This window comes from Bubalus kerabau, chromosome 19 (assembly GCF_029407905.1).
Source record: "Bubalus kerabau isolate K-KA32 ecotype Philippines breed swamp buffalo chromosome 19, PCC_UOA_SB_1v2, whole genome shotgun sequence".
Lineage (NCBI taxonomy): Eukaryota > Metazoa > Chordata > Mammalia > Artiodactyla > Bovidae > Bubalus > Bubalus kerabau.
In genome coordinates this window covers 46,606,584-46,631,165 of record NC_073642.1, presented here as the reverse complement: position 1 = coordinate 46,631,165, position 24,582 = coordinate 46,606,584, and the positions used below count along the sequence as shown (strand labels likewise).

At 39.6% G+C, this 24,582-nt stretch overlaps 1 long non-coding RNA gene across 2 annotated transcripts in view; it reads right to left on the bottom strand.

Annotated features, from left to right (window-relative positions):
* Positions 1 to 9,208, bottom strand: part of LOC129634334 (uncharacterized) — a 70,366-nt gene extending 61,158 nt beyond the window's left edge. For both annotated transcript variants that reach the window (XR_008705558.1, XR_008705559.1), the window contains exon 1: positions 8,994 to 9,208. This is a non-coding gene — a long non-coding RNA (uncharacterized LOC129634334). The remainder of the gene's footprint in view (positions 1 to 8,993) is intronic.
* Between the last annotated feature and the right edge of the window lie 15,374 nt (positions 9,209 to 24,582).

The window sequence follows — 24,582 nt, the reverse complement described above, 5'->3', positions numbered from 1 at the left end:
AAAAATCATAACAGATGCTAAAACCAAAGGGTAAAAAACTATCTGTTTTAAAATATCACCACACAGGTTAACTGTACAACAGGGACTTTAGGCATGATACCAACTTAACCAAATGACCAAACTTAGCATCACCAATAGTGGGACAATCTGATATGAACCTCTTGATGGATCCACTAAGAATTATAGACCAGCTATCCAGTATCCTTGCCATGAATATTTAATCTGTATCTAATAATGAGAAAACAATCAAATAAATTCCGGAAAGGGATTTATACAGTATTTAGTGTCCTATTCATTCAACTTTCCTGTGGTTTGGAATTTCTCAAAATACACAGTTTAAAAACAAGAAATGTAAATGTATAAAAGATTAAACGTTTTATGGCACATAGCTCACCCTAACTGCTACTGACCAGGCACCTACCAAGACCAAACCATACAACTTAATGGTTAGAGAGCATGGATGCTGGTCCCCATAGACCTACCTTCCAAGTTTGCTGCTCAGACCTTCCACAATTAACAGTATCACCAAGCCTTAGTTTTCTGCGGTAAAATGAGACCACCACCTAAGTGATAAGCAGTTGAGAAGATGAAATGAGGCAGATAAACTAGCTGGCACACAGGAGACAGTGATTATTACTACCCAGAAGGATGAGGGTAGGAATTGGAGGCTATTTAGTCACCATCACATACTGCATACTCTGTAGTAACCTCTCTCACTTACCAATCAGTTACTAACAACAAGTGACCACACTGCATTATTAGTAACCATTTTTGTGGCAGGAGTGTTTTGAACCACATTAAAAGGTAAGGTCCAAGTCTTAACTCTAATGTCTCCATCTCCCAAAGGACCTTGGACCATGTTATATGGTAATTTCCGATCAACATGCAGTGCTAGACCAGTGCTTCTCAACCCTGGCTATACATTGGCATCACTCAGGAAGCTTTTCAAAAAATCTGATGCCTGGACTCTACCTCCAAATATTTTAATTTAGTTATTAGTCTGGGGTACAGACAACATATTAAAAAGAGACATTACTTTGCCAACAAAGGTCCGTGTAGTCAAGGCTATGGTTTTTCCAGTGGTCATGTATGGATGTGAGAGTTGGACTACAAATAAAGCTGAAAGCTAAAGAACTGATGCCTTTGAACTGTGGTGTTGGAGAAGACTCTTGAGAGTCCTTTGGACTGCAAGGAGATCCAACCAGTCCATCCTAAAGGATATCAGTCCTGAGTGTTCATTGGAAGGATTGATATTGAAGCTGAAACTCCAATATTTTGGTCACCTGATGCGAAGAACTGACTCACTTGAAAAGACCCTGATGCTGGGAAAGATTGAGGGCAGGAGAAGGGGACGACAAAGGATGAGATGGTTGGATAGCATCACCGACTCAATGAACATGAGTTTGAGTAAACTCCGGGAGTTGGTGATGGACAGGGAGGCCTGGCATGCTGCGGTCGATGGGGTCTCAAAGAGTCGGACACAACTGAGCAACTGAACTGAACTGAGTCTGGGGTAGGACCCTGGCCTCAAGATTTTTTTTAATTCCTAGGGTGATTGTAAAAGCTCATGTTTTGTTTGTGTATCTCCTTAGTGAAATGGCACCGGCCATTGCTGCCAACTTTCTACCTTCTCTGGAGAAAGCTGGTGTGTAAGGTAAAGCTGGGTTTGCATTTTGACATCGTCCTTCTCATACAAGCAATGCTTAGCCTCGTATCTCCTGAGAGAGAGTAGAAGCCAATTTCAGACAATCTGTCAGACTTTTATGTAGGTTGTATCAGTGAAGAAAAATGTTTTTCTCTTCTACCCTTCTAAGTTCTTGACTGGGACCCCTATAACAAAAGACAGATTTAAAAGGGACTTCCCTGGTGGCTCAGACGGTAAAGCATCTGCCTACAATGCAGGAGATCCAGGTTCAATCTCTGGGTCGGGAAGATCTCCTGGAGAAGGAAATAGCAACCCACTCCAGTATTCTTGCCTGGAAAATCCCATGGATGGAGGAGCCTGGTAGGCTACAGTCCATGGGGTCGCAAAGAGTTGGACACGACTGAGCTACTTCACTTTCCCTGGTGGTCCAGCAGTTAAGACCCTGTACTTTCACATCATGGGGCACAGGTTCAATCCCTAGTGGGGAAACTAAGATCCCACATATGGCACAGTGTGGCCAAATTTTTTTTAAATAAATAAGTGATATAAATCCATATTCAGTTCAGTCGCTCAGTCGTGTCCAACTCTTTGCAGCCCCATGAATCGCAGCACGCCAGGACTCCCTGTCCATCACAAACTCCCAAATCCATATGAGTCATCCACACAAAAAAAGAATATTGTAATGAAGTTTAACTCACACAGAAAAAAAAAATTTTTAAAGGTTAACAAAAGAAAAGCATACAAATTTATTTAGCATACTTTTCATGTGATGTGGGAACCTTCAAAAGGAAGACCCAAAGAAATGGTTAAACCTGAGCATTTTTATATTAGGTTTGATGAAGAGCAGAAAGTCATGAAAAAGCAGCAGAGGACAAAGGGCATGAAGCAAGTAGAGAGGGAAGCTTAGCAATAACTGTTCATTCAGAATCCTCTCTGGTCCCTAGATTTTAAGAGATAAGGATGCTCCTTTCCTCCAGATATAATGAGGGCATCTCTAACATGAAATTTTTTTATCTACTTCAGGGGAAGGTCAGAAGGTCCTTCTTGCACATGCTGGTTTCTCAAATTCCTTCAGTTTAAAATACTCAATATGACAAAATACCATATTTGGCAGCAGCATGTCCTGAACCCCATCTGTTAACCTAAAATGTGACATAGTTGTGCTTTACTTTATCAAAATTTATAATTATACCTAATATGGCTCTTTTTTCAGTTGATGAAAACTGTAAAGCTGACTTTTCCTGAACCAGAAGTTTGGGTGAGGTTTCACAGCAGAGTAATCATCTAACAGCAGAAATGTAACCATAATATTGCAATACTTGATAATTTGTACTTCTACAATTCAGAAAATATTTTCATATATTTCCTAGAGAAACTGAATCAGAAAGCAGACCATTTGAACTCTAAAAGAAATGGAAAAGCGTGGGATCAGAAACCAGAATCAGTGAGCATCAGAATATGAGAATAAGAACATGTTAGCACATACATCTAGCCAGTGGCCAATGCTGAAGAAGAGATTCAAATAAAAAGTACCCAGGCATTGGTTGGAATGCTGAGTATGCCCCTTCCCACAATCCTCCAGCCACAATGGCCCCTCTGGCTGTAGATCTTAGCTGCAAGCCTAGTAATATGACTTATCCAAGTACCATTTCCCTGCCCTTGGCTGTGCCCTTACAGACTTTGAACTGCTGGAAAACCACCATGTGTCATCAATAAAGTATAAAGGGAAAGACATTCACAAAGCATAGTAAGATATAATTACTAATGATGGTCTTGTTTCTTCAAAGGAACCAGGTTGAGACCACTTCCAAAAACTATTCAATTTCCCACTTAATAGCCAGGTAACCATGGGCAAGTCACTTAACCTCTCAAAGTTCAAGTTTTCCTTGTCTGTCAAACAGAGTTGATAAAGTACTTATTTTATAGGATTGTTAAGAGGGTTCAATAACAGAATGTATGTCAAATGCTTAACTCAGTTCTTCATACACAGTATCATTGGCTAAATGGAAATATTATTATATTATTAATATAATAAACCCAAACCCAGCAGTTTCTTATATGTAAAAGTAAAGATATGGAACCCAAACTAACCCTTATACCCATTAATTGATGTATGAGAAAGCTTTAAAATTTCCGGACAGTAATCAACTGATTCATCTCAACTTTGCTTTAACAGTATCTTCAAACAAAATTTAGATATCTAAAGCCATTGTCCTTTAAAACCCAAAGACTTTATTGCTTGTAGAAAGATAGCTTAAGATTTTACAAATGAATTCCCATTCTTTTTACCATAAGACATGCCCTCCAAAAATAACAGAGATGACATGATAGTGGGATCACATCCACTCATTGCCAAGACATTTCTAGCTAATAATAAGGCATTTGAGATCTAAAATTTTTAACTGAAAAGAAAAACTAATCAAACTCATCAAGAAGACCTAAAGAGCCTCTTGATGAAAGTGAAAGAGGAGAGTGAAAAAGCTGGCTTAAAACTCAACATTAAAAAAACAAAGATCATGGCATCCGGTCCCATCACTTCATGGCAAATAGATGGGGAAACAATGCAAACAGTGACAGACTATATTTTTCTGGGCTCCAGAATCACTGCAGATGGTGACTGCAGCCATGAAATTAAAAGTCGCTTGCTGCTTGGAAGAAAAACTATGACCAACCTAGACAGCATAATGGAAAGCAGAGACTACTTTGCCGACAAAGGTTTTCCAGTAGTCATGTATGAGTGTGAGAGTTAGACTATAAAGAAAGTTGAGCGCTGAAGAATTGATGCTTTTGAACTGTGGTGTTGGAGAAGACTCTTGAGAGTCCCATGGACTGCAAGGAGATCCAACCAGTTTATCCTAAAGGAAACCAACTCTGAATACTCCCTGGAAGGACTGATGCTGAAGCTGAAGCCCCAATACTTTGGCCACCTGATGCAAAGAACTGAATCCTTGGAAAAGACCCTGATAGTGGGAAAGATTGAAGGCAGGAGGAGAAGGGGACGACAGAGGATGTGATGGCTGGATGGCATCACTGACTCAACGGACATGAGTTTGAGCAAGCTCCAGGAGTTGGTGATGGACAGGGAAGCCTGGCATACTGCAGTCTGTGGGATTGCAAAGAGTCGGACATGACTAAGTGACTGAACTGTAGTGAACTGAAAAGGATGCAAATTAGAGGAAAACTGCTGGGTAAGACAACATGGAACAACAATGCACTAAAGAGTTGGAAACTGGAGGAGAAAAAGCAATATGACAGGCTTGATTGGAACAGAAGAGAAAATTTAGTGATTACCTAGTGTAGGGAAAGAAAAAACTTTTCCTCTATCCTCTCAGATTCCGAACAGGGGGGCCTGTGAATCAAACAGAAAAAAGGGAACAGGAGAAAAGGCATACAAACTTTATAGATGTTAGTATTTTACAGACATGAGGGCTTCACAGAAAAAGTTAAAATGGAAAGAAGCAAACAGGGGAGGGGAATGCTTCTCAACCATTTTAACAAAGAATAAAACTGTGGAGGAGTAACTAGACACAGAAAAGGAGGCAAGAGCTCCCAGGAGCGGTGAGTTGTGGGAAGCTGGCTGTTTAACATGGTTTATTGTAACGACCCACCCAGAGCTGCCTCCAGGGTCTTGGTGGTGTAAGAGAGGGGACGCCTCTACAAATTTATGTCATGTTTACAAAGGGAGATTTATGCCCTTTTCTTTTTCAGGCCAGAGGGACTATGGTAGAGAACATTTCCTGTGACTTCCTCAACTGCCACAAAATAATCTTTATGCCAAAGTGGCATATTTGGGGCTGGCATATTCTGGACCCCTTCTCTAGAAAGCAACGGAGGACCCAGATGGAAGCGTTTCCAGAGGCAACTTGCTCTGAATCACAGAGATCGACAAAATTGTCGATCGACAAAATCACAGAGATGGACAAATTTTACCACACATTATGAAGTGACTTAAAGGAGAAATAAATGGCAACCTACTCTAGTATTGTTGCCTGGAAAATTCCATGGACAGAGGAGGCTGACGACGGGCTACAGGGTTGCATAGAGTCGGACACAACTGAACACACACGCACAGGCAGACAGAGAAGAAACAGAAATAACCTAGACAGGGTATACACCTAAAGGAAGCTAAAGATTTCTTAATACAAAGGTGGAAAGAAAGGGAATTGATTTTAGAAATGCTTTAAAAATAAAAGGGGCAAAGCAAAACTGGTACAAAGGTTTTTGGGAGAAAAGTGGAGTTTTGAAATTGTTATCTTTTACTAGAGCTTTTTGAAAGTTTAGGAAACATATAACAAAAGTATCATAACCAAGACAGACATATAAATATAGATAGCATGTAAATCAATTTTACATTTAGTCAACTCAATATGAGGTAAAGTGAAGTTGCTCAGTTGTGTCCAACTCTTTACGACCCCATGGGCTGTAGCCTATCTCCTCCATCCATGGGATTTTCCAGGCAAGAGTACTGGAGTGGATTGCCATTTCCTTCTCCAGAGGATCTTCCCGACCCAGGGATCAAACCCAGGTCTCCTGCATTGTAGGCAGACGCTTTACCGTCTGAGCCACCAGGGAAATCCCAATATGAGGTAAAACAGCTTCTAAATGTAAGGATTCTAGCCTTTAACAAAGAAAGATCTATTACTGTTGTAATGAAACAATTCCCACAAGATACAGTGCTACTTTTAAGTCCAGATACTAAGTGGGTCTCTGGCAAACTACTAAACCTCTGGAGGCCTCAATCATACTATGGCTACAGTAGGCTAAATGGACCCAGAAGCCCCCACCCTCATAAAATTCTGTTTCAGTATAAATGGATATGACTCAAGGTATATAAAGGTATATGCCTCAATGGATATGATCTCAAGGTATGATTTTTCCTTTTCCTTCAGTTCCACTTTTTTTTTTTTAACATTTATTTATTTATTTTGCTGCACTGGGTCTTAATTGCAGCATATGGGATCTCTGTTGTGGTGATTTCTTCTTGCAGGCTTAGTTGCTCTTTCTGTGATCTTAGTTCCCAGGCCAGGGATCAAATTGGTATCTCTTGCAATGCAAGGCAGACTCTTAACCATCAGACCACCAGAGAAGTCATTCAGTCACACTTTTTAAAATAGAATACTTCCTGCATAAAAATCATTCCCTTATTTATGATAGGATTTAAAACATACACACACACACGTTCTTCTCAGCTCCTTTTATGGAACAAGATTACAGGTATTACTAGGTTCCCCAAATCTCTCAAAACCAAAATTCTGAATATTTTAAAACATACTGCTATCTCAAAAAGTTGTAAAAATTCTAATCATTTTAATAAAGCTGGTTTGGAATAAAGTATTCATATGTTATTAAAATACCATCTTGAAAAAATTACAGTACACCTTTCAAATTTCACATGCATCTGAGTATTAGTTCTTTAGACATCTACATTGATGACTTCTAAATACGGGACGAATGTCTCGCCCATAGAATTGAGAAGCAACAGTGTAGGGTTAATCAGTATTAAGCAAGCTGTTATTATAATTAATCATGTAGATGGATCACAAATGACTCCTTAAGCTTTTTCAGTTATTCTTTTGTGTTTTTGCAAAATTTCAAAACGATGTATTTTTTATCCTATATCTTGAGTAAAAATGAAATCTACTAAAGTTATAATACTAAACATGCACAAATTCTGGTTCCCAAAGCACGCTTTCTGGTCCCTTTAGACTGAAAATAATTCAGAGTACCAGTGACATTGGAAATGCTGCCCATGATCACCTTTCACTTCTAAGCATGCTTTTTCCAGTCAATTTTGCAACACTTTCTTCTCATTCTAGTTATCGGGGGCCTTTTCTAAGTACTGCCAAATAGGAAATTACCACAAAGACAAGTGGAAGGAAAAAACATTTTTAAAATAACTTCACACACCGCCTGCAATTCTGATAAATGCCTTCCTCTCAGAGTGTGAGGGCATTTTTGAGATTTCTGTCAAATAGCTCTAGTGGAGCAACCCCACAGGGATCTGTGTTCCCTTTTCAGCTCAATAATCAAAAACTTTGACTGGTCCATGTCTGCTTTTGTCTACTTCTGACCTACATGTTCCTGCAAGGGATATCTTTGTCTCACTTTTCTTTGGTCACTGAGTTCATGTACCTCAATAGGCTAAGTCTCACAGTCCATTAACGAGAATTCTCAGCTCAGCCCCAGGCCACCCAGAAACCCTGGTTGCATGTTCTCGCTGAATGGCTTCACCGGTGGCCCATTCAAATGTGCTAATGTCGGAAAAAAAGGTTGAATGGGGCACCAATGTACACCATTGCCCAGGCAAAGTGACTGGTTTTCTAATAAAGCCTCCCCCGGGGTGATGTTAAGCAGAGTTATCAATGGTGCCGAGGCTGAGCCAGGACTAATGCTCCAATCATGCCATCAACAGGTGGCACAGATGCAGCCACTTTAATATGAAATCACAGTGCAAAGTTCACTGGCAATTCAATCCCCTCTCCAGCTTCCAACCTCCGGATGAAAGTGTAGTTGGGTCTCCTTCCCTTGCTGGTTCCTGGGCAAGCTTGCAGAAGACATTCTGGGTGGGAGAGGAAGTCGGTACCACTTGTTTCCAATTGTTCTAAGGTTTACACCCTCGTCTGAGAAGCTTTCTTAAAGCCCTTTTCTCATAGAAACAGATAAAGCATTGCCTCAGGTAACACCCCCAAAGCACTAAAAGGCCATTTTAGTTCAGCACAGGAATATTTTGATTATGCAAGACAGATGTTACATCATGGCCCTGGGTGCTAATTCTCATAAGAAAACATCTTGAGTTGTAGCTAATTTTTGAAGGGATGATAACCAAACCAAGTCTGCAGCACCTCTTTCCCTAGTCAGGGCAAATGAAAGATAAAAGAAAGAAAGTTGAACAGTCTTATGGACTCTGTGGGAGAGGGAGAGGGTGGGAAGATTTGGGAGAATGGCATTGAAACATGTAAAAGATCATGTATGAAACGAGTTGCCAGTCCAGGTTCGATGCACGATAGTGGATGCTTGGGGCTAGTGCACTGGGACGACCCTGATGGATGGTATGGGGAGGGAGGAGGGAGGAGTGTTCAGGGTGGGGCACACATGTATACCTGTGGCGGATTCATTTTGATATTTGGCAAAACTAATACAATTATGTAAAGTTTAAAAATAAAATAAAATTTAAAAAAAAAAAGAAAAAAGTTGAAGTACCTCCTAATTTTTCCTTCTAAGCAGGTGTGTCTGAGAAGAAACATAAAAGGAACCAACCAGTTAAGATGTTCACAACTTTTTTTTCCAAACTCACTTGACGACCCCTGGATTTCCAAATTATTCACAAACACACAGCATTCCCACTCACCAGAATAGTCCAAAATTAAGTCCCCCTATCACTCAAACTTGACACCAAGACGAACCACAGCACTCAAACAGTGACCCATAGAGTTAACAGAAGTTGATAACAGAAATTCTTAAGCTTGTCTCACAGAACAGAGAAGGGACTAGCTTGTTAAAATCCTTTCTTCATTGATTAACCTCAGTTTACTTAGCTTTTTTTCCCCCCTTTTCTTTTTTCTCTTAAATTGCATACCTTCCCAGCTTCATACAGTCCACTTGGATTACAGGAACCTGTAGTCAGCTCCTGTCCAATGCAGGCCAGCTGGGGCAGGTTGAGACCACGGGCCCCAAAACTGAGCCTGCGTGGACGTCTTAACCCTCACCTGGTGACATCAGAGGACTTGAAAACTCCATTCCCCGGATTCATTTTGATATTTGGCAAAACTAATACAATTATGTAAAGTTTAAAAATAAAATAAAATTAAAAAAAAAAGAAAACTCCATTCTCCAATCATGGCTCAGAGCCTCCATTTTGATATGCAGAAACATCTAATCTAGATACACCTGTGTAGAACACCAATTACCTCACCTTTTCCCCTGCCTCCAATCAACTTCACCTCTTCCCCTAAGACCACCCTTCTCAGTCCATAAATATCCCCACCCCCACACCTTCAGGGAGGCAGCTCAGGGACTTGTTTTCCAGTCTCCCCGCTTGATTGCTTTGTCAATATACTCCTTCTCAGCTGTAAACCTTATTTTTAATTTGGGGCGGGTGGGCCAAATGAATCTAATTTAGTAACACCATGGGCCAAATGTACCTAATAGTAGTAACACTGCTGCCTCCCAGATTCTTAATCCATAAACCCTTGTGACAGTCTTCTGAGCCAAGTCGTAAACAGAGCAACCTCAGCCTTGCAGGAAGGCTCAACATTCTGCTTGGCCCCTCCCTACAAGTCAAACATATGAAAACTGCCTCAGTTCTTTCAAACCATTTTTTCACTCTTAAAAAATGAATAGAGAATCTTACCATCACATCTTCCCCAGTGTGGAACTCATTAATTCATCCCTAATTTCTTATAATGGACATAGATTGTTTTTATCCTTGGAAAAAGTTATTTTTAAAATAGTAAAGTCACTTAGTCTTCAATCTTCTATTGCTCAGAATTGGAATTTTTGTCCCCAGTTCCCTAAGAAAATACTTGCATGACATGTTAGTAAGAGAAGCAACTGCCCCAGTTTTAGAAATGAAATACAAGTCCACTGAGAAAAAAATTTCCTGCCTTCTCTCTTCATAATTTCCCTCCTTAATCACATTTAACCCGAAGCTATTTAAGGTGTAAACTTAAATTTTTTTTTTTAATCTATGGCTTCTTGTCAGAATAGGTGTTTCTAGAATCCATACTCCTCTAAGTGGGATAGCATTTGAGGGAATCTACTTAGGTCTTGGTCCAGGACCACAACCATGTTATGGGATGTGTGTGTGTCTGTGTGTTAATCGCTCAGTCGTGTCTGACTCTGTGTGTGTGTGTGCATGTGTGTGTGTGTGTGTGTGTGTGAATCACTCAGTCATGTCTGACTCTTTGTGACCCCATGGACTGTAACCCACCAGGATCCTCTGTCTGTGGAATTCTCCAGGCAAGAATACTGGAGTGGGTTGCCATTCCCTTCTCCAGGGGATCTTGCTGACCCAGGAATTGAACCCAGGTCTCCTGCATTGCAGGCAGATTCTTTACCATCTGAGCCACCAGGGAAGCCCCATGTGATACTGTAGTTCTCCTGTTTTGGTTCCTCTGGTATACTGCCAAATAGAGAATGTAATGGTCCCTTTAAAAAATAGCAAAGGTAAGTGAAAATAGGGTTGGGTTCATACCTGGCCCACTGACTGGCATTATTTCTCTCATCTTTATTCCTTATGTAGATCAGTTTAAGAAGTCAGAACCTTTACAGCATTTTTTAAAAGATGCCTCTGAATTTTACTTTCTTCATTGCCTCCAAAGAGGCTTCACAGAATGCCCAGAAGAACTGGCCAATCCCCCAGCTGTCCATTTGCTTACAATTCCTTCCCTCCTCCCTGTTGTCCCCTGCGCTACTTCCCCTCCCCCAACCACCCAAACTTCACTTTGAAGGCATCCTTGACTTCAGAGAAGTTAGAGCATGTCAAGAATGTCTTCTTTCTCTATGGCAGGCTAACAGAGATAATGGGCCCCTTGGGAGAGAGGAAGCTGAGGAAAGACAGGGATTCCTTTGGACACTTAAGCGACTTACTGACAAGGCTCAGCAGACTCGGATTAACAAATGAAAAAACGGAAAGCAGCTGAGGTCGTTCCACTAGCCCGTTTTTGCTATCAGGAAAAGGCTGCTGGGGCTTGCTCCACTTGCTTGGCAAGAGGAGGGGAGGTTGTTATTGCCAGGGGAGTGATTTTCTAAATTATCTTTAGGTCACTTATTGAAGACTCTAAATGTTTCAGATTATTGAGACTATTAATTAAGACTACACCTAGGCAAAGCTGTAGAGCACTTTTGCTCACTGGACAGAAATGGAACAAATGAATGAATTCTAGTTAAGGAAAATTCAATATCAATTATTTCATAAGCTAGAAAAGCAAGTATTTAAATGCAGCTGCTGAGCAAATCAGAAAGAATTTAGCAGAAACCTTTTTTCCCCCCACCAGTCTACATTTTTCACTGGAGATAAAGGACAAAGTTACTCTCCCAATCTCCCTAACTTCAGTAAAGAACTCTTTATAACATTCCTTTGATGTTAAAACCTGTCCTTTTCTTACATGAACTAGATACCACATGTAGGGACTTTAACTAAGAATGTATCTACCAATCTGTCTCTTCAGAATAAAATCTGCCTCCATTAACCTTTATGCTGGAGCTCACTGACCATTGTTCTTACTGGATCTTAACTCCAAAATTTACTCAAACTTGCCACCTCCTTTCCAAAGAATGACTGAATTGGAGGTTGCAATAGGGAAACATTCCAAATAGGAATTAGACTTCACGTTGGCTCTAATTCTTCCTTTGTGGCGACATGGTAACCAGATGTTGATGATGCTGGTGAAAGCTGCATAACCATCCTTCACATAAACAGCCCAGTTTGGAAGGCAGAGGGAATAGATATTCATCCCAAAGTACAAAAATAGTATAGATCACATTTAAGGCATTAATACAGATACATAATGAACATTCTTCTGTGTATTCTGTTGTTGTTACAAGCAAGTGGTATTTATTGGGGAAAACTTGTATTTTTTTTTTTTTTTTTTTTTTTTTTACCTTTTTCCCTTGTGACCCTAGAGCAGAATTAGCTTGGCATTCTGTCATCTCTACTCCTAAGGGGCAAATCCCTTCACTGAAGAAAAATCTTGCTCCAAGAATCATATGCTCAGCTGCTAGAATAAGAGAACTAACCTAAAAAGATGCAAAGAAGGTATGGGTGCATGCTCAGTCATATCCGACTCTGCAACCACATGGACTGTAGCTCGCCAGGCTCCTCTGTCCATGGGTATTCTCCAGACAAGCACACTAGAATGGGCTGCCATGCCCTTCTCCAGGGGATCCTCCCAAACCAGGGATTGAACCCAGATCTCTGGAATTACAGGCGGATTCTTTACCGTCTGAGCCACCAGGGAAGCCCCAAGCTCCTAATGCAGCGGCATGGGTGGTGCCCCCTCTGGTGGGGGAACTAAGATCCTGCATGCCACACAGTGTGGCCTAGAAAATATAACAAAATAAAATTTAAAATAAGTAAAAATACATAAAAAATAATGATAAATAAATTTAAAAATGACAAGTCAATTATGCCAACACCCCTAGCAAATTTTTCTACGTTTCCAGAGTTGGCCATAAGCTGCAGATGCCATCTTTCTGGACTGCCTTTGAAATTCTGATGTTTTTGCACTTCAAAGAGGTACCAAGACAATGGATGGGATGTAGAGAGTGGGTCCTAGTCCCCAATTTAGAAAATGTTAGACTTATTTTATGAGCCTAAATGACTTTGTTTCATTGTCAAAATCTTCCTTCACCAAAGGATTAAAACTAGCCAGAACACAATAAATTGTTAATTATGTAGTCTATTAATTAAGACTTTCTACATAAAATAATTATCAATGAAGTCTCTATCTCAACTGGTTAGTGAACATCTTTATTATTGATGTGGCAAAACAAATAGGAGGGCCTTTAACAAAATTATTTTAAATCTACTGTCACTTCCCTTTCTTGTAGCATTCTTAAAGACTCTTTATCATCATCAAATGAACCTTCTGTTCACTTCAATTCCATTGACAAGAACTGTAAGCTCCTGTGTTAATTCTATGTAATAAATCAACACTTCTAAATAAGATTTATATATTTAAAAATAAATATTGGTAACATTACTGCTCAGTATAATTTTCTATATTAGAAAGGCCACATAAAGTTTTTCCTCTTTTAACGGCTTAAAAAGTAAGTGGTGACTGGCACCCAAACCTAAAAGAAAGCCAGCAACAGGTCTCATGAAAATTGTGCAGACAGCCCATCAGACATTAAGTAAATATACTTTACTTCTGTTTCCAATCCCTTTTTGTTTGGTTACCATGGCAACCTGTTTTGTGGGGGTCACTTGGAATGTATAAGAATTTGCTGCAATTAGATGCTTGCATCCTATTGGCCAGTATAAGTAGTAGTAAAACTAGAAAGAAATAAAAGAGAGCAAAAGGCCCTGATGAATGTGGACAAAGCCAACATGAACTTTAGGAACCAAAGAAAAAATTTGTAAGCCTAATTATCTTTCAGAGCTATTTTCAAAGTTGTTCTTAATAAAACATCCACATCCTCTAGCCTGTGATTTCTCACCTTGTTGACCTTCCAAACTACCCTTCAGCTGTAAGACCTATATTGCAATTGATTGTATTTTTGTTATTCTTTAATTGTTTTATGCATATGTCTTATGCCTTTAAGAGATTGCAAAAGTCTGTTCGTGGTAGGGGCCACATCTTAAACTTTTGAGGCAGCAAAAAGGAGAAACCCACAGAAAGGGAATTACATGCGATGGGTTGGGGTCTAGGTTCTGAAACCAATGCATTGTACAGCATTTAGCCATGTCCTTTTAACCTCACTGAGCCTTGATTTCTTTTCTTAACTGATTTTATTGAAGTATAGTTGATTTCCAATTTTGTGTTAATTTCTACTGTATAGCAAAGGGATTCACTTATATATATCTTTTCCATTGTGGTTTATCACAGGATATTGAATATAATTCCCTATGCTACACAGTAGGACCTTACTGTTTATCTAGTCTCTGTATAATAGTTTATATGTGCTAACCTCTGTTTCTATAAGAGTCACCATTTAGGGATGTCATTTTTAGATTATTTTCTTCTCTCTGCAGTGTTAGGCCTATGATATACTGTTTATTTCCTGAATTAAGTTTTAATTGCTCAATATTTTCTTTTAAAATTCTGTCTTAGGCAACCCTAAATATATAAAGATAACTGCCTTTTCTTCAATACTCACTTTGTTATGGACTCAGACTGTAAATTTTAAATCCATAGTTGGAGAGAGTGAAGGTGTTCTACTTCTAAGATGCAAAGAGGAAGCAAGTTAAATATATAGCTATATTCAGAAAAAAAAAATAATAACAGCATCAGTACATGCTCAAAACCTTGCTTAGCCTGACTCATAAGAGGCAAAGCTACATTACTGTTGTGTGTCATCCAGGCCTAGAGATTCTGAATGACAGAAATTGTTTACTTACAATAGCCTCACTGTGGTGTGTGTGTGTGTTTTTATTTGAAATAGTATCTACTAAAGTTTAGACCTATCACTAGACATACCAAATGATTTCAAATCTCAGCTTGATTGTTTACAATTCAAAGATTATGTAAACTCTCCTCCACTCACTATGATCACTCCAAATGCTTTAAGCCCTTGTTCAGCCTGCTCAAGGAGGTCATCCACTCAGGCTTTATTTCAACACCTTCAATGGCAAGAAACCCACCATGTCCCAAAGCCGTTCATCCTGTGTTCAAGCAGCTCTGTTAGACAATTCTTCCTTATATTAAAACCAAAATCCCCCTTCCCTGTTATTCTATACAAGTCTCAGGCTAGAACTGGTCTCATGACATTGTTTGGAATTCTTTTCCTCTGAGTACATATAAGTGTTCCAAGACTTTCTTCAAAAGGCACCCAGAGCTACACACAATCCTCTGTGCTGACTAATGTTGTTCAGTCGCCCAGTTTGCCCAAGTTCATGTCCATGATACTGTGCATATAATAGATGACTATCACCTCCAGAGGTTAATTCAACAAGCATGATTATGTGTCTGTTTGGGGCTCTGTGCTGGAGATACAAAGATAAATTAGACAACATCTCTGTTTTCAGGGAGACAATGGTCTAGAGGAAGAGCCAAGAATGTCAGCAAATATGTTCAACAGAAGGGATAAGGGCTAAGGTGGAGAATACAGTAACATTTCAAGAGTATGTTTTCAGTGCTTCTTGGGGAGTAGGAAAGAGCCAGGAAAAGTTTCATAAAAGAGGTATTACCAAGGAATCCATACAGAGCTTTCTGGGAAGAAGCAATAGTATAAGCAAAAGCCCTGACATAAAGACTCAACATGATAAATTCAGGGAACTCCAAAAAGTTCATTATAACTGGGTATGAAATGCTGGGTATGAAGCATGGGAAGTATGAGCTCATATACATACTCAAAGAAGCATTTGAGTATGAGAACTTCTATTTTAATTGATTTTTACCCCAAGAACTAGTCAAATATTAAGCATTACTGATATTTCATTTGAATTGACACTGGCACCCTCAATAGGTTTAAATGTCAAACTGTCACATATCACAAACAGTGACATGTAAGCAAAGCAACTTGAAAGAAAAATGGGAATTCCACACACGAAGCCCTGGACAGTCAGCCATCACCATTTTGTTTTTATTTAAAATGCTGTATATCAGATCAGATCAGATCAGATCAGTCGCTCAGTCGTGTCCGACTCTTTGCAACCCCACGAATCGCAGCACGCCAGGCCTCCCTGTCTGTCCATCACCAACTCCCGGAGTTCACTGAGATTCACGTCCATGGAGTCAGTGATGCCATCCAGCCATCTCACGCTCTGTCTTCCCCTTCTCCTCCTGCCCCCAATCCCTCCCAGCATCAGAGTCTTTTCCAATGAGTCAACTCTTCGCATGAGGTGGCCAAAGTATTGGAGTTTCAGCTTTAGCATCATTCCTTCCAAAGAAATCCCAGGGCTGATCTCCTGCAGAATGGACTGGTTAGCTACTTTAAAGTAGATAACCCTCACAAAATAGACAAGTGACTTTTGAAAGATCTCATCAAACAAAGGCAAAACTAAAAACTCTAATAAGATAAGCAAAATAAGAGTTTAAAAAAAAAAGGGAGAGCTAATCTTTCTACTCCATGTAGAATCTTTTTGTCAGGTAAAAATACTAACAACACATTCAAATCTGTTAAGTCATTGACATGTGACTTAAGATATGAATTTACATGTAGAATATGAAGACTTTACAAAGTTTACTAAACTCAATAAAGTTTATAAGCCTCTTTTGCAGAGTTTTTACTTAATAACTTTGGTTATTTTCTTCCTGCCTTAGGAAACATGGTCAAAAGCATTCTCAAGGCCATGTGGAGACCTCAGCAGATGATGCAGTGACTCTACCCAGAACTTTTTGTTGTTGTTCAGTTGCTCAGTCATGTCTGACTCTTCTTGACCCTGTGGACTGCAGCACGCCAGGCTTCCCTGTCCTTCATCATCTCCTGGAGCTTGCTCAAACTCATGTTCGTTGAGTCAGTGATGCCATCCAACCATCTCATCCTCTATCATCCCCTTCTCCTCCTGCCTTCAATCTTTCCCAGCATCAGGGTCTTTTCCAGTGAGCCGGCTCTTCACATCAGGTGGCCAAAGGACTGGAGCTTCAAGTTCGGCATCAGTCCTTCCAATGACTATTCAAGGCTGATTTTCTTTAGGATTGACTCGTTTGATCTCCTTGCAGTCCAAGGGACTCTCAAGAGTCTTCTTCCTCCTGTGGACATCTTACAACAGCACCAGTATCCCTGTATCTGAGGGTTCCCTCTAGATCTGCAAATAGGTAGGCCAAAAGTTTGTGTCAGGTGTGTGCAGGCTCAGTTATGTCTGACTCTTTGCAACTCCATGGATTATAGCCTGCCAGGCTCCTCTATCCATGGAATTTTTTACTGGGTGATTAATGTTTAGCCAATGACAGACAAGAGTCAGAGAATATTTACTCTGCTTCAAGTGGAACAATTGAAAAAAATTCTTTTTAAAAAAAATTATTTTTATTTTCGGCTGTGCTGGGTCTTTGTTGCTGTGCAGGCTTTTCTCTAGTAGCGGTGAGCGGGGGCTACTCTCGGTTGCAGTGTGTGGGCTTCTCGTGGTGACTGCTCGTCTTGCAGAGCACAGGCTCTCAGGAGCATGGACTCTTCAGGAGCTGTGGCACGTGGGCTCAGTAGTTACGCCTCCCAGGATCTAAAGCAAAGGCTTACTAGTGTGGCACACAGGCTTAGCTGCTCCCAGTCATGATCAAGCTCCCGTCTCCAGCATTGGTAGGGTTGCGGATTCTTTACCCCTGAACCACCAGGGCAGCCCTCAGAAAAATTCTGTACTGGCTCCTAAGCTCTCCATGGGAGTGAACCCTAGTTTCCCACAGCAGGAACTCACTTGATAACATCTCCTTTATTGGATCATCCCCTGCTTTCTTTTCTCACATCTGCCATCCCTCATCCATGCTTCCTGGGATCTACTCCTCCCATATAAATTACCACCACTCAAATTCTTGCCTCAAGATCAGCTTCTTTGGGAACCCAGCCTAAGACGGTGACTAGTTAAAATGTTAAATAGATATATAGATAAAGAGCTAACTATTTGAAGAAATAAGTACTAGAAAAGTCACTAAACCATTAGATAAACTATAGATGTTTCTAACAAGTTTCTATTTTTAATGTTTGTTAGGCACTGTGTCAATAATAAAATATGTGAAGAACTTTTTTGCAAGCCAATACAGTGATGTGTAGTGGAGAATATATGTTCTCATTAGTGGTACTGACCTCTTTTAAAAAGGCTACATTAAGGAAATACTGAGTGGAAATACAAACTTGACTAAAAGAAAAAAAAAAAGGAAATCATAAGATAAATGGAAAATGTTCATTGCCTGCATCATTAAAGGCAAATTTGGGTACAAAAATGATGAATCCAGATGAATATTTTGCTGATGGCATTAATTTTACAAAAACAAATCCTTTAAAATGTAGCTCATATCTTAAAAACATTTTAAAATCACCTTTTAATGAGGTGAAAAGTTATCATGCAAATTTGAGGTTAGTAGACATTTATCTCACAGCAAAGAATGTAAAAGGAACTTTCACATATAAAGATGAGTTGTACATTTTTCTGTTACAAATAAACAAATGTTCAAAATTTGCTTACCTATTCTATGATGAAAATAGATTGTCATTAGCATACTACCCAGATTTTTTTAAAGTAAATGAACACCAATCAAACTCCCAGCAAGTTATTTCATGGATATTGACAAACTAATTTTAAAGTTTTTATAGAGAGGTAAAAGGCCCAGAAAACTCAGCAGTGGCCACAGGACTGGAAAAGGTCAGTTTTCATTCCAATCCCAAAGAAAGGCAATGCCAAAGAATGCTCAAACTACCGCACAATTGTACTCATCTCACACACTAATAAAGTAATGCTCAAAATTCTCCAACCCAGGCTTCAGCAATACATGAACCATTAACTTACAGATGTTCAAGCTGTTTTTAGAGAAGGCAGAGAAACCAAAGATCAAATTGCCAACATCCGCTGGATCATCGAAAAAGCAAGAGAGTTTTAGAAAAACATCTATTTCTGCTTTGTTGACTGTGCCAAAGCCTTTGACTATGTGGACCACAGTAAACTGTGGAAAATTCTGAAAGAGATGGGAAAACCAGACCACCTAACCTGACTCTTGAGAAACCTATATGCAGGTCAGGAACCAACAGTTAGAACTGGACACGGAACAACAGACTGGTTCCAAATAGGAAAAGGAGTATGTCAAAGCTGTATATTGTCACCCTGCTTATTTAACTTAAATGTAGAGTACATCATGAGAAATGCTGGGCTGGAAGAAGCACAAGCTGGAATCAAGATTGCCAGGAGAAATATCAATAACCTCAGATATGCAGATGACACCACCCTAATGGCAGAGAGTGAAGAGGAACTAAAAAGCCTCTTGATGAAAGTGAAAGTGGAGAGTGAAAAAGTTGGCTTAAAGCTCAGCATTCAGAAAACTAAGATCATGGCATCTGGTCCCATCATTTCATGGGAAATAGATGGGGAAACAGTGGAAACAGTGGCTGACTTTATTTTTGGGGGCTCCAAAATCACTGCAGATGATGATTGCAGCCATGAAATTAAAAGACGCTTACTCCTTGGAAGCAAAGTTATGACCAACCTAGATAGCATATTCAAAAGCAGAGATGTTACTTTGTCAACAAAGGTCTGTCAAGTCAAGGCTATGGTTTTTCCAGTGGTCATCTATGGATGTGAGAGTTGGACTGTGAAGAAAGCTGAGCGCTGAAGAATTGATGCTTTTGAACTGTGGTGTTGGAGAAGACTCTTGAGAGTCCCTTGGGCTGCAAGGAGATCCAACCAGTCCATCCTAAAGGAGATCAGTCCTGGGTGTTCATTGGAAGGACTGATGCTGAGGCTGAAATTCCAATACTTTGGCCACTTCATGCAAAGAGTTGACTCATTGGAAAAGACCCTGATGCTGGGAGGGATTGGGGGCAGGAGGAGAAGGGGACGACAGAAGATGAGATGGCTAGATGGCATCACTGACTCAATGCACATGAAGTTTGGGTGAACTCTGGGGGTTGGTGATGGACAGGGAGGCCTGGCCTGCTGTGATTTATGGGGTCACAGAGTCGGACACGACTGAGTGACTGAACTGAACTGAAGTGAAAAGGCCCAGGCTAGCCAACACAGTTTTGGAGAACAGAGTTAGAGGACTGATGACACTAAACTTCAAGACTTACTGTAAAACTACTTATCAAGGACATGGAAGCAACCTAGATGTCCATTAGCAGATGAATGGATAAGAAAGCTGTGGTACATATCCACAATGGAGTATTACTCAGCCATTAAAAAGAATACATTTGAATCAGTTCTAATCAGGTGGATGAAACTGGAGCCTATTATACAGAGTGAAGTAAGCCAGAAAGAAAAACACCAATACAGTTAATAATGCATGTATATGGAATTTAGAAAGCTGGTAATGATAACCCTGTATGCGAGATAGCAAAAGAGACACAGATGTAAAGAACAGTCTTTTGGACCTTGTGGGAGAGGGCGAGGGTGGGATGATTTGGGAGAATGGCATTGACATGTATAATATCATATGTGAAACAAATCGCCAGTCCAGGTTCAATGCATGATACAGGATGCTCGGGGCTGGTGCACTGGGATGACCCAGAAGGATGGTATGGGGAGGGAGGTGGGAGGGGGGGTTCAGGATGGGGAACACATGTACACCCATGGCGGATTCATGTCAATGTGTGGCAAAATCAATACAATATTGTAAAGTAATTAGCCTCCAATTAAAATAAATAAATTTATATTAAAAAAACTATTTATCACGACAGTGTGGCACTGGCAAAAGAATAAACAAATAGATCAATGGACAGAATAGAGAACCCAGAAATAGACACACATAAAGATAACTGGTCTTTGACAAAGGAGCAAAGGCAAAACAATGGAGTAAAGATTATATTTTAAACTAATTGTGCTGGAACAACTGGAAATTTACATGCCAAAAAAAATTAATTTAGACACATACCAATACCTTTCACAAAAATTAACTCAAAATGGATCATAGACCTAAATGTAAAACAAAATACTGTAAAACTCCTAGAAGATAATAGGAGCAAACCTAGATGACCTTTGGCACGGTGATGTCTTCTCAGATACAACACCAGAGACATGATCCATGAAAGAAACAATTGATAAGCTGGACTTCTTTAGAATTTAAAACTTCTGCTTTGCAATAGACAACATCAAGAGAATTAGAAGACAAATCACAGACTGGGAGACAGTACTTTAAAAAGACACCATCTGATAAAGGACTGTTATTGAAAATATACAAAGAACTCTTAAAACTCAGCAAGAAAACAAACAACTCAGTTGAAAAGTGGGATCTGAACACACACCTCACCAAAGAAGATAAATAGATGGAAAATAAACATATGAAAAGATGCTCCCCATCACATGTCATCACGAAAATGCAAACAATGAGAAACATAAAACAATAATGAGATAATACTACACACCAATTAGAATGGCCAAAATGTGAGACACTGACAACACCAACCGTAACCTTTGTGTAGAGTTCTACGTTTGGGTCTTGTGCCTCAAAAACCAACAGTGCCTCCTCAAACAGAAAATCCCTTTGCCGTCTCCTGCTCTACTTGTAGATGATGCACACATATGACAATATAAACCAAACACACAAACTAACTTACATGACTGGACATGTGAACACACGTTCACATCTTTGAAAGTTCACAACTTGAAGGTTCATTCATATGTGAGTGACTTACTGTAATACTAAATGAAAGAGGCCAAAATGAAAAGGCTACATATTGTATGATTTCAACTATATGACATTCTGAGAAAGGTAAAACTGCTGCTGCTGCTAAGTCACATCAGTCGTGTCCGACTCTGCGACCCGAAGACGGCAGCCCACCAGGCTCCCCCGTCCCTGGGATTCTCCAGGCAAGAACACTGGAGTGGGTTGCCATTTCCTTCTCCAATGCAGGAAAGTGAAAAGTGAAAGTGAAGTCACTCAGTCGTGTCCAACCGTCAGCGACCCCATGGACTGCAGCCTTCCAGCCTCCTCCATCCATGGGATTTCCCAGGCAAGAGTACTGGAGTGGGTTGCCATTGCCTTCTCCAAAGGTAAAACTATGGAGACAATAAAAACATCAGGGGTTGCCCAGAGTGGGGGATAGAAGAGAGATTAATAGAACAAAGAGGATTTTTAGGGCACTGAAATACTCTGAATGGTATTAGCATGGATATATATCATTATACATTTGTCAAAACCCATAGAATATACAGCATCAAAAGTGAACCCTAAGGTAAACCATGGACTTTGGATTATTATGATGTCAAAATGTTCAATTTTAATGTCAAAAATGTTCATTTTTGGTCAAAAGTGTACCACTCTGGTGAATGATGTTGATAATTGAGGAGGCACTGTATACGGGGGTATATGAGGAATCTCTGAACCTTCCTCTCAATTTTGTTATAAATCTAAAACTGCTGCAGAAAAATTGTCCTTAATAAATAAATAGACTCAATCTGTCCTTTCAGAACAAAGATGAGAGTTTAGCCATGAATGAGAAAGAAACAATTTTTCAAAAGAAACATGTATGGACAGAGCATATTTGAAATGGCACCATTTCTATTATTATGCAATTTCATTAGCAAAAACAATGTGACAGTGTTGTTCTCACACCTGCACACTTAAAAGCACAAAAATGATTTTCTAACATTCTCAAATTTTGTAAATAAAGGATTTCATGGGAGCTCTTTTTGTTCAAAAAAAAAAAAAAAACATTAAAATGTAATGCCTTTTAGTTAGTTCACAAGAACAACTGATTGAAATTATGGAAGTTGGAAATGTATTACTCAAATTTTATAAAAAAGGTTGGATAATTGTTGGATGTGACTGAAAAATACAAACTGTTTTAATCATAGCCAATGATGTATTTCTCTTTGTTTTTGTTTTTGAAGTACCCTGTGTTTAGCCACTGTAGCAATCAAAAGCAAGCATCAGAAATAAAAACCAAAAACTGAACCATGAATCATTGTATCAAAAAAATTTAAGTTTTTAAAAATTAATGAAGCCTATTTAAATACATTGCAAAATAGATGTTCTATTAATAAATGATATTTTGAATGAGTTAAATTCTTAGAGTACCTCATTTTAAAAAAATTTCTGTTTTGCGTATGTTTTATCATGTACTAAATAAACATTTATATATGTACATTTGTACTTATATTGGATATGCATGCTCCAAATACTGTTATGGATAGAGCACAGGTAATGGGAAGGAACAATGAAAACCAATGGAAGTGTTTCAAGTTGGGAAATATGATCATATTTGCATTTTAAGAACGCATACCCTAGAAATTGTGTAGCTAGTCATGCAAGTTTGGAGACTGACAAGCTAGGAAACTGAGAGTTGAGTAGGATAGAGAATAGAGGAGCCTGGCAGACTATAGTCCATGAGGTCACAAAATAGTTGGACACAACTTTGTCCACAACTAAATAACCACAGAGTAGTTAGGCCTAAAACAACATGATAGCAAGGGAGAGAGAGATGAACAATGGCTAACATGAAAAACAAAAACAAAACACGGAAAACCAAATGTATGTGGGGATAAGGAAAAGATCTGAAATAAGGATGACTTGACTCAATAGTCGGAGAAGGCAGTGGCACCCTACTCCAGTACTCTTGCCTGGAAAATCCCATGGATGGAGGAGCCTGGTGGGCTGCAGTCCATGAGGTCGCTGAGGGTCGGACACGACTGAGCGACTTCACTTTGACTTTTCACTTTCATGCATTGGAAAAGGAAATGGCAACCCACTCCAGTACTCTTGCCTGGGGAATCCCAGGGACGGGGGAGCCTGTTGGGCTGCCGTCTGTGGGGTCGCACAGAGTCGGACACGACTGAAGCGACTTAGCATAGCATGACTCAATAGTTAGGGGCATAAGTAATTTCACTGGTAGTGTAGTACTTACGAAGACAGGCCCTCCCAGACAAGAAATATCAAGAGAACAGTGGATTTAGGAGAGAAAGCTCATATATTTATTGAATCTGAATTGCTATGAGAGATAAGTATTGATATCAGAAGACTGGGCTTACAGAGTCAAGAGTTTCAGCTTATATACTGCTAAGTCGTTTCCAGGCAAGAATTCCAGGCAAGAGTACTGGAGTGGGGTGCCATCTCAGCTTATATAATTATACTTTATTTCTTGATTAATGTGGCCTAAAAATGATTGTTTTGCTTTATTTGGGGAAGGAGAAGGGTCAGTTATTTCATCCTGTTAATTCATACTGAGCTTAAAATTAACTAAACTCTTAAATTTTTTACATGTGGTAATGTTAAGGCATTTCTCTTATACTGTGTTTTTGTCATTGAGTCTTTGGACTTAAGAACAAGGCTTCCCCCTTGTGCTTATCCTATTTCATTTTGTTCAAGACAATCCATCAACTGACTCATCAAGTGCTGTTTGGATAGTGACAACTATCAAGGCCATCAGACAGAGTCTCCAATTTTATTTCATTACTTGCTGTTGCTGCTAAGTCGCTTCAGTTGTGTCCGACTCTGTGCAACCCCATACATGGCAGCTTACCAGGCTCCTCTGTCCCTGGGATTCTCCACGCAAGATAGCTTCTGTTAATTGAAAATTATATTATTTCATTTTGCCCCTCCTGGCTCCCAGGCACCTGTTACTGAGTTGATTGGTACATGGTAGCCTATTATCATCAATATCTGCCCAGCTGCTATTTTATTTATGTTGTTGCTATTGTGTGG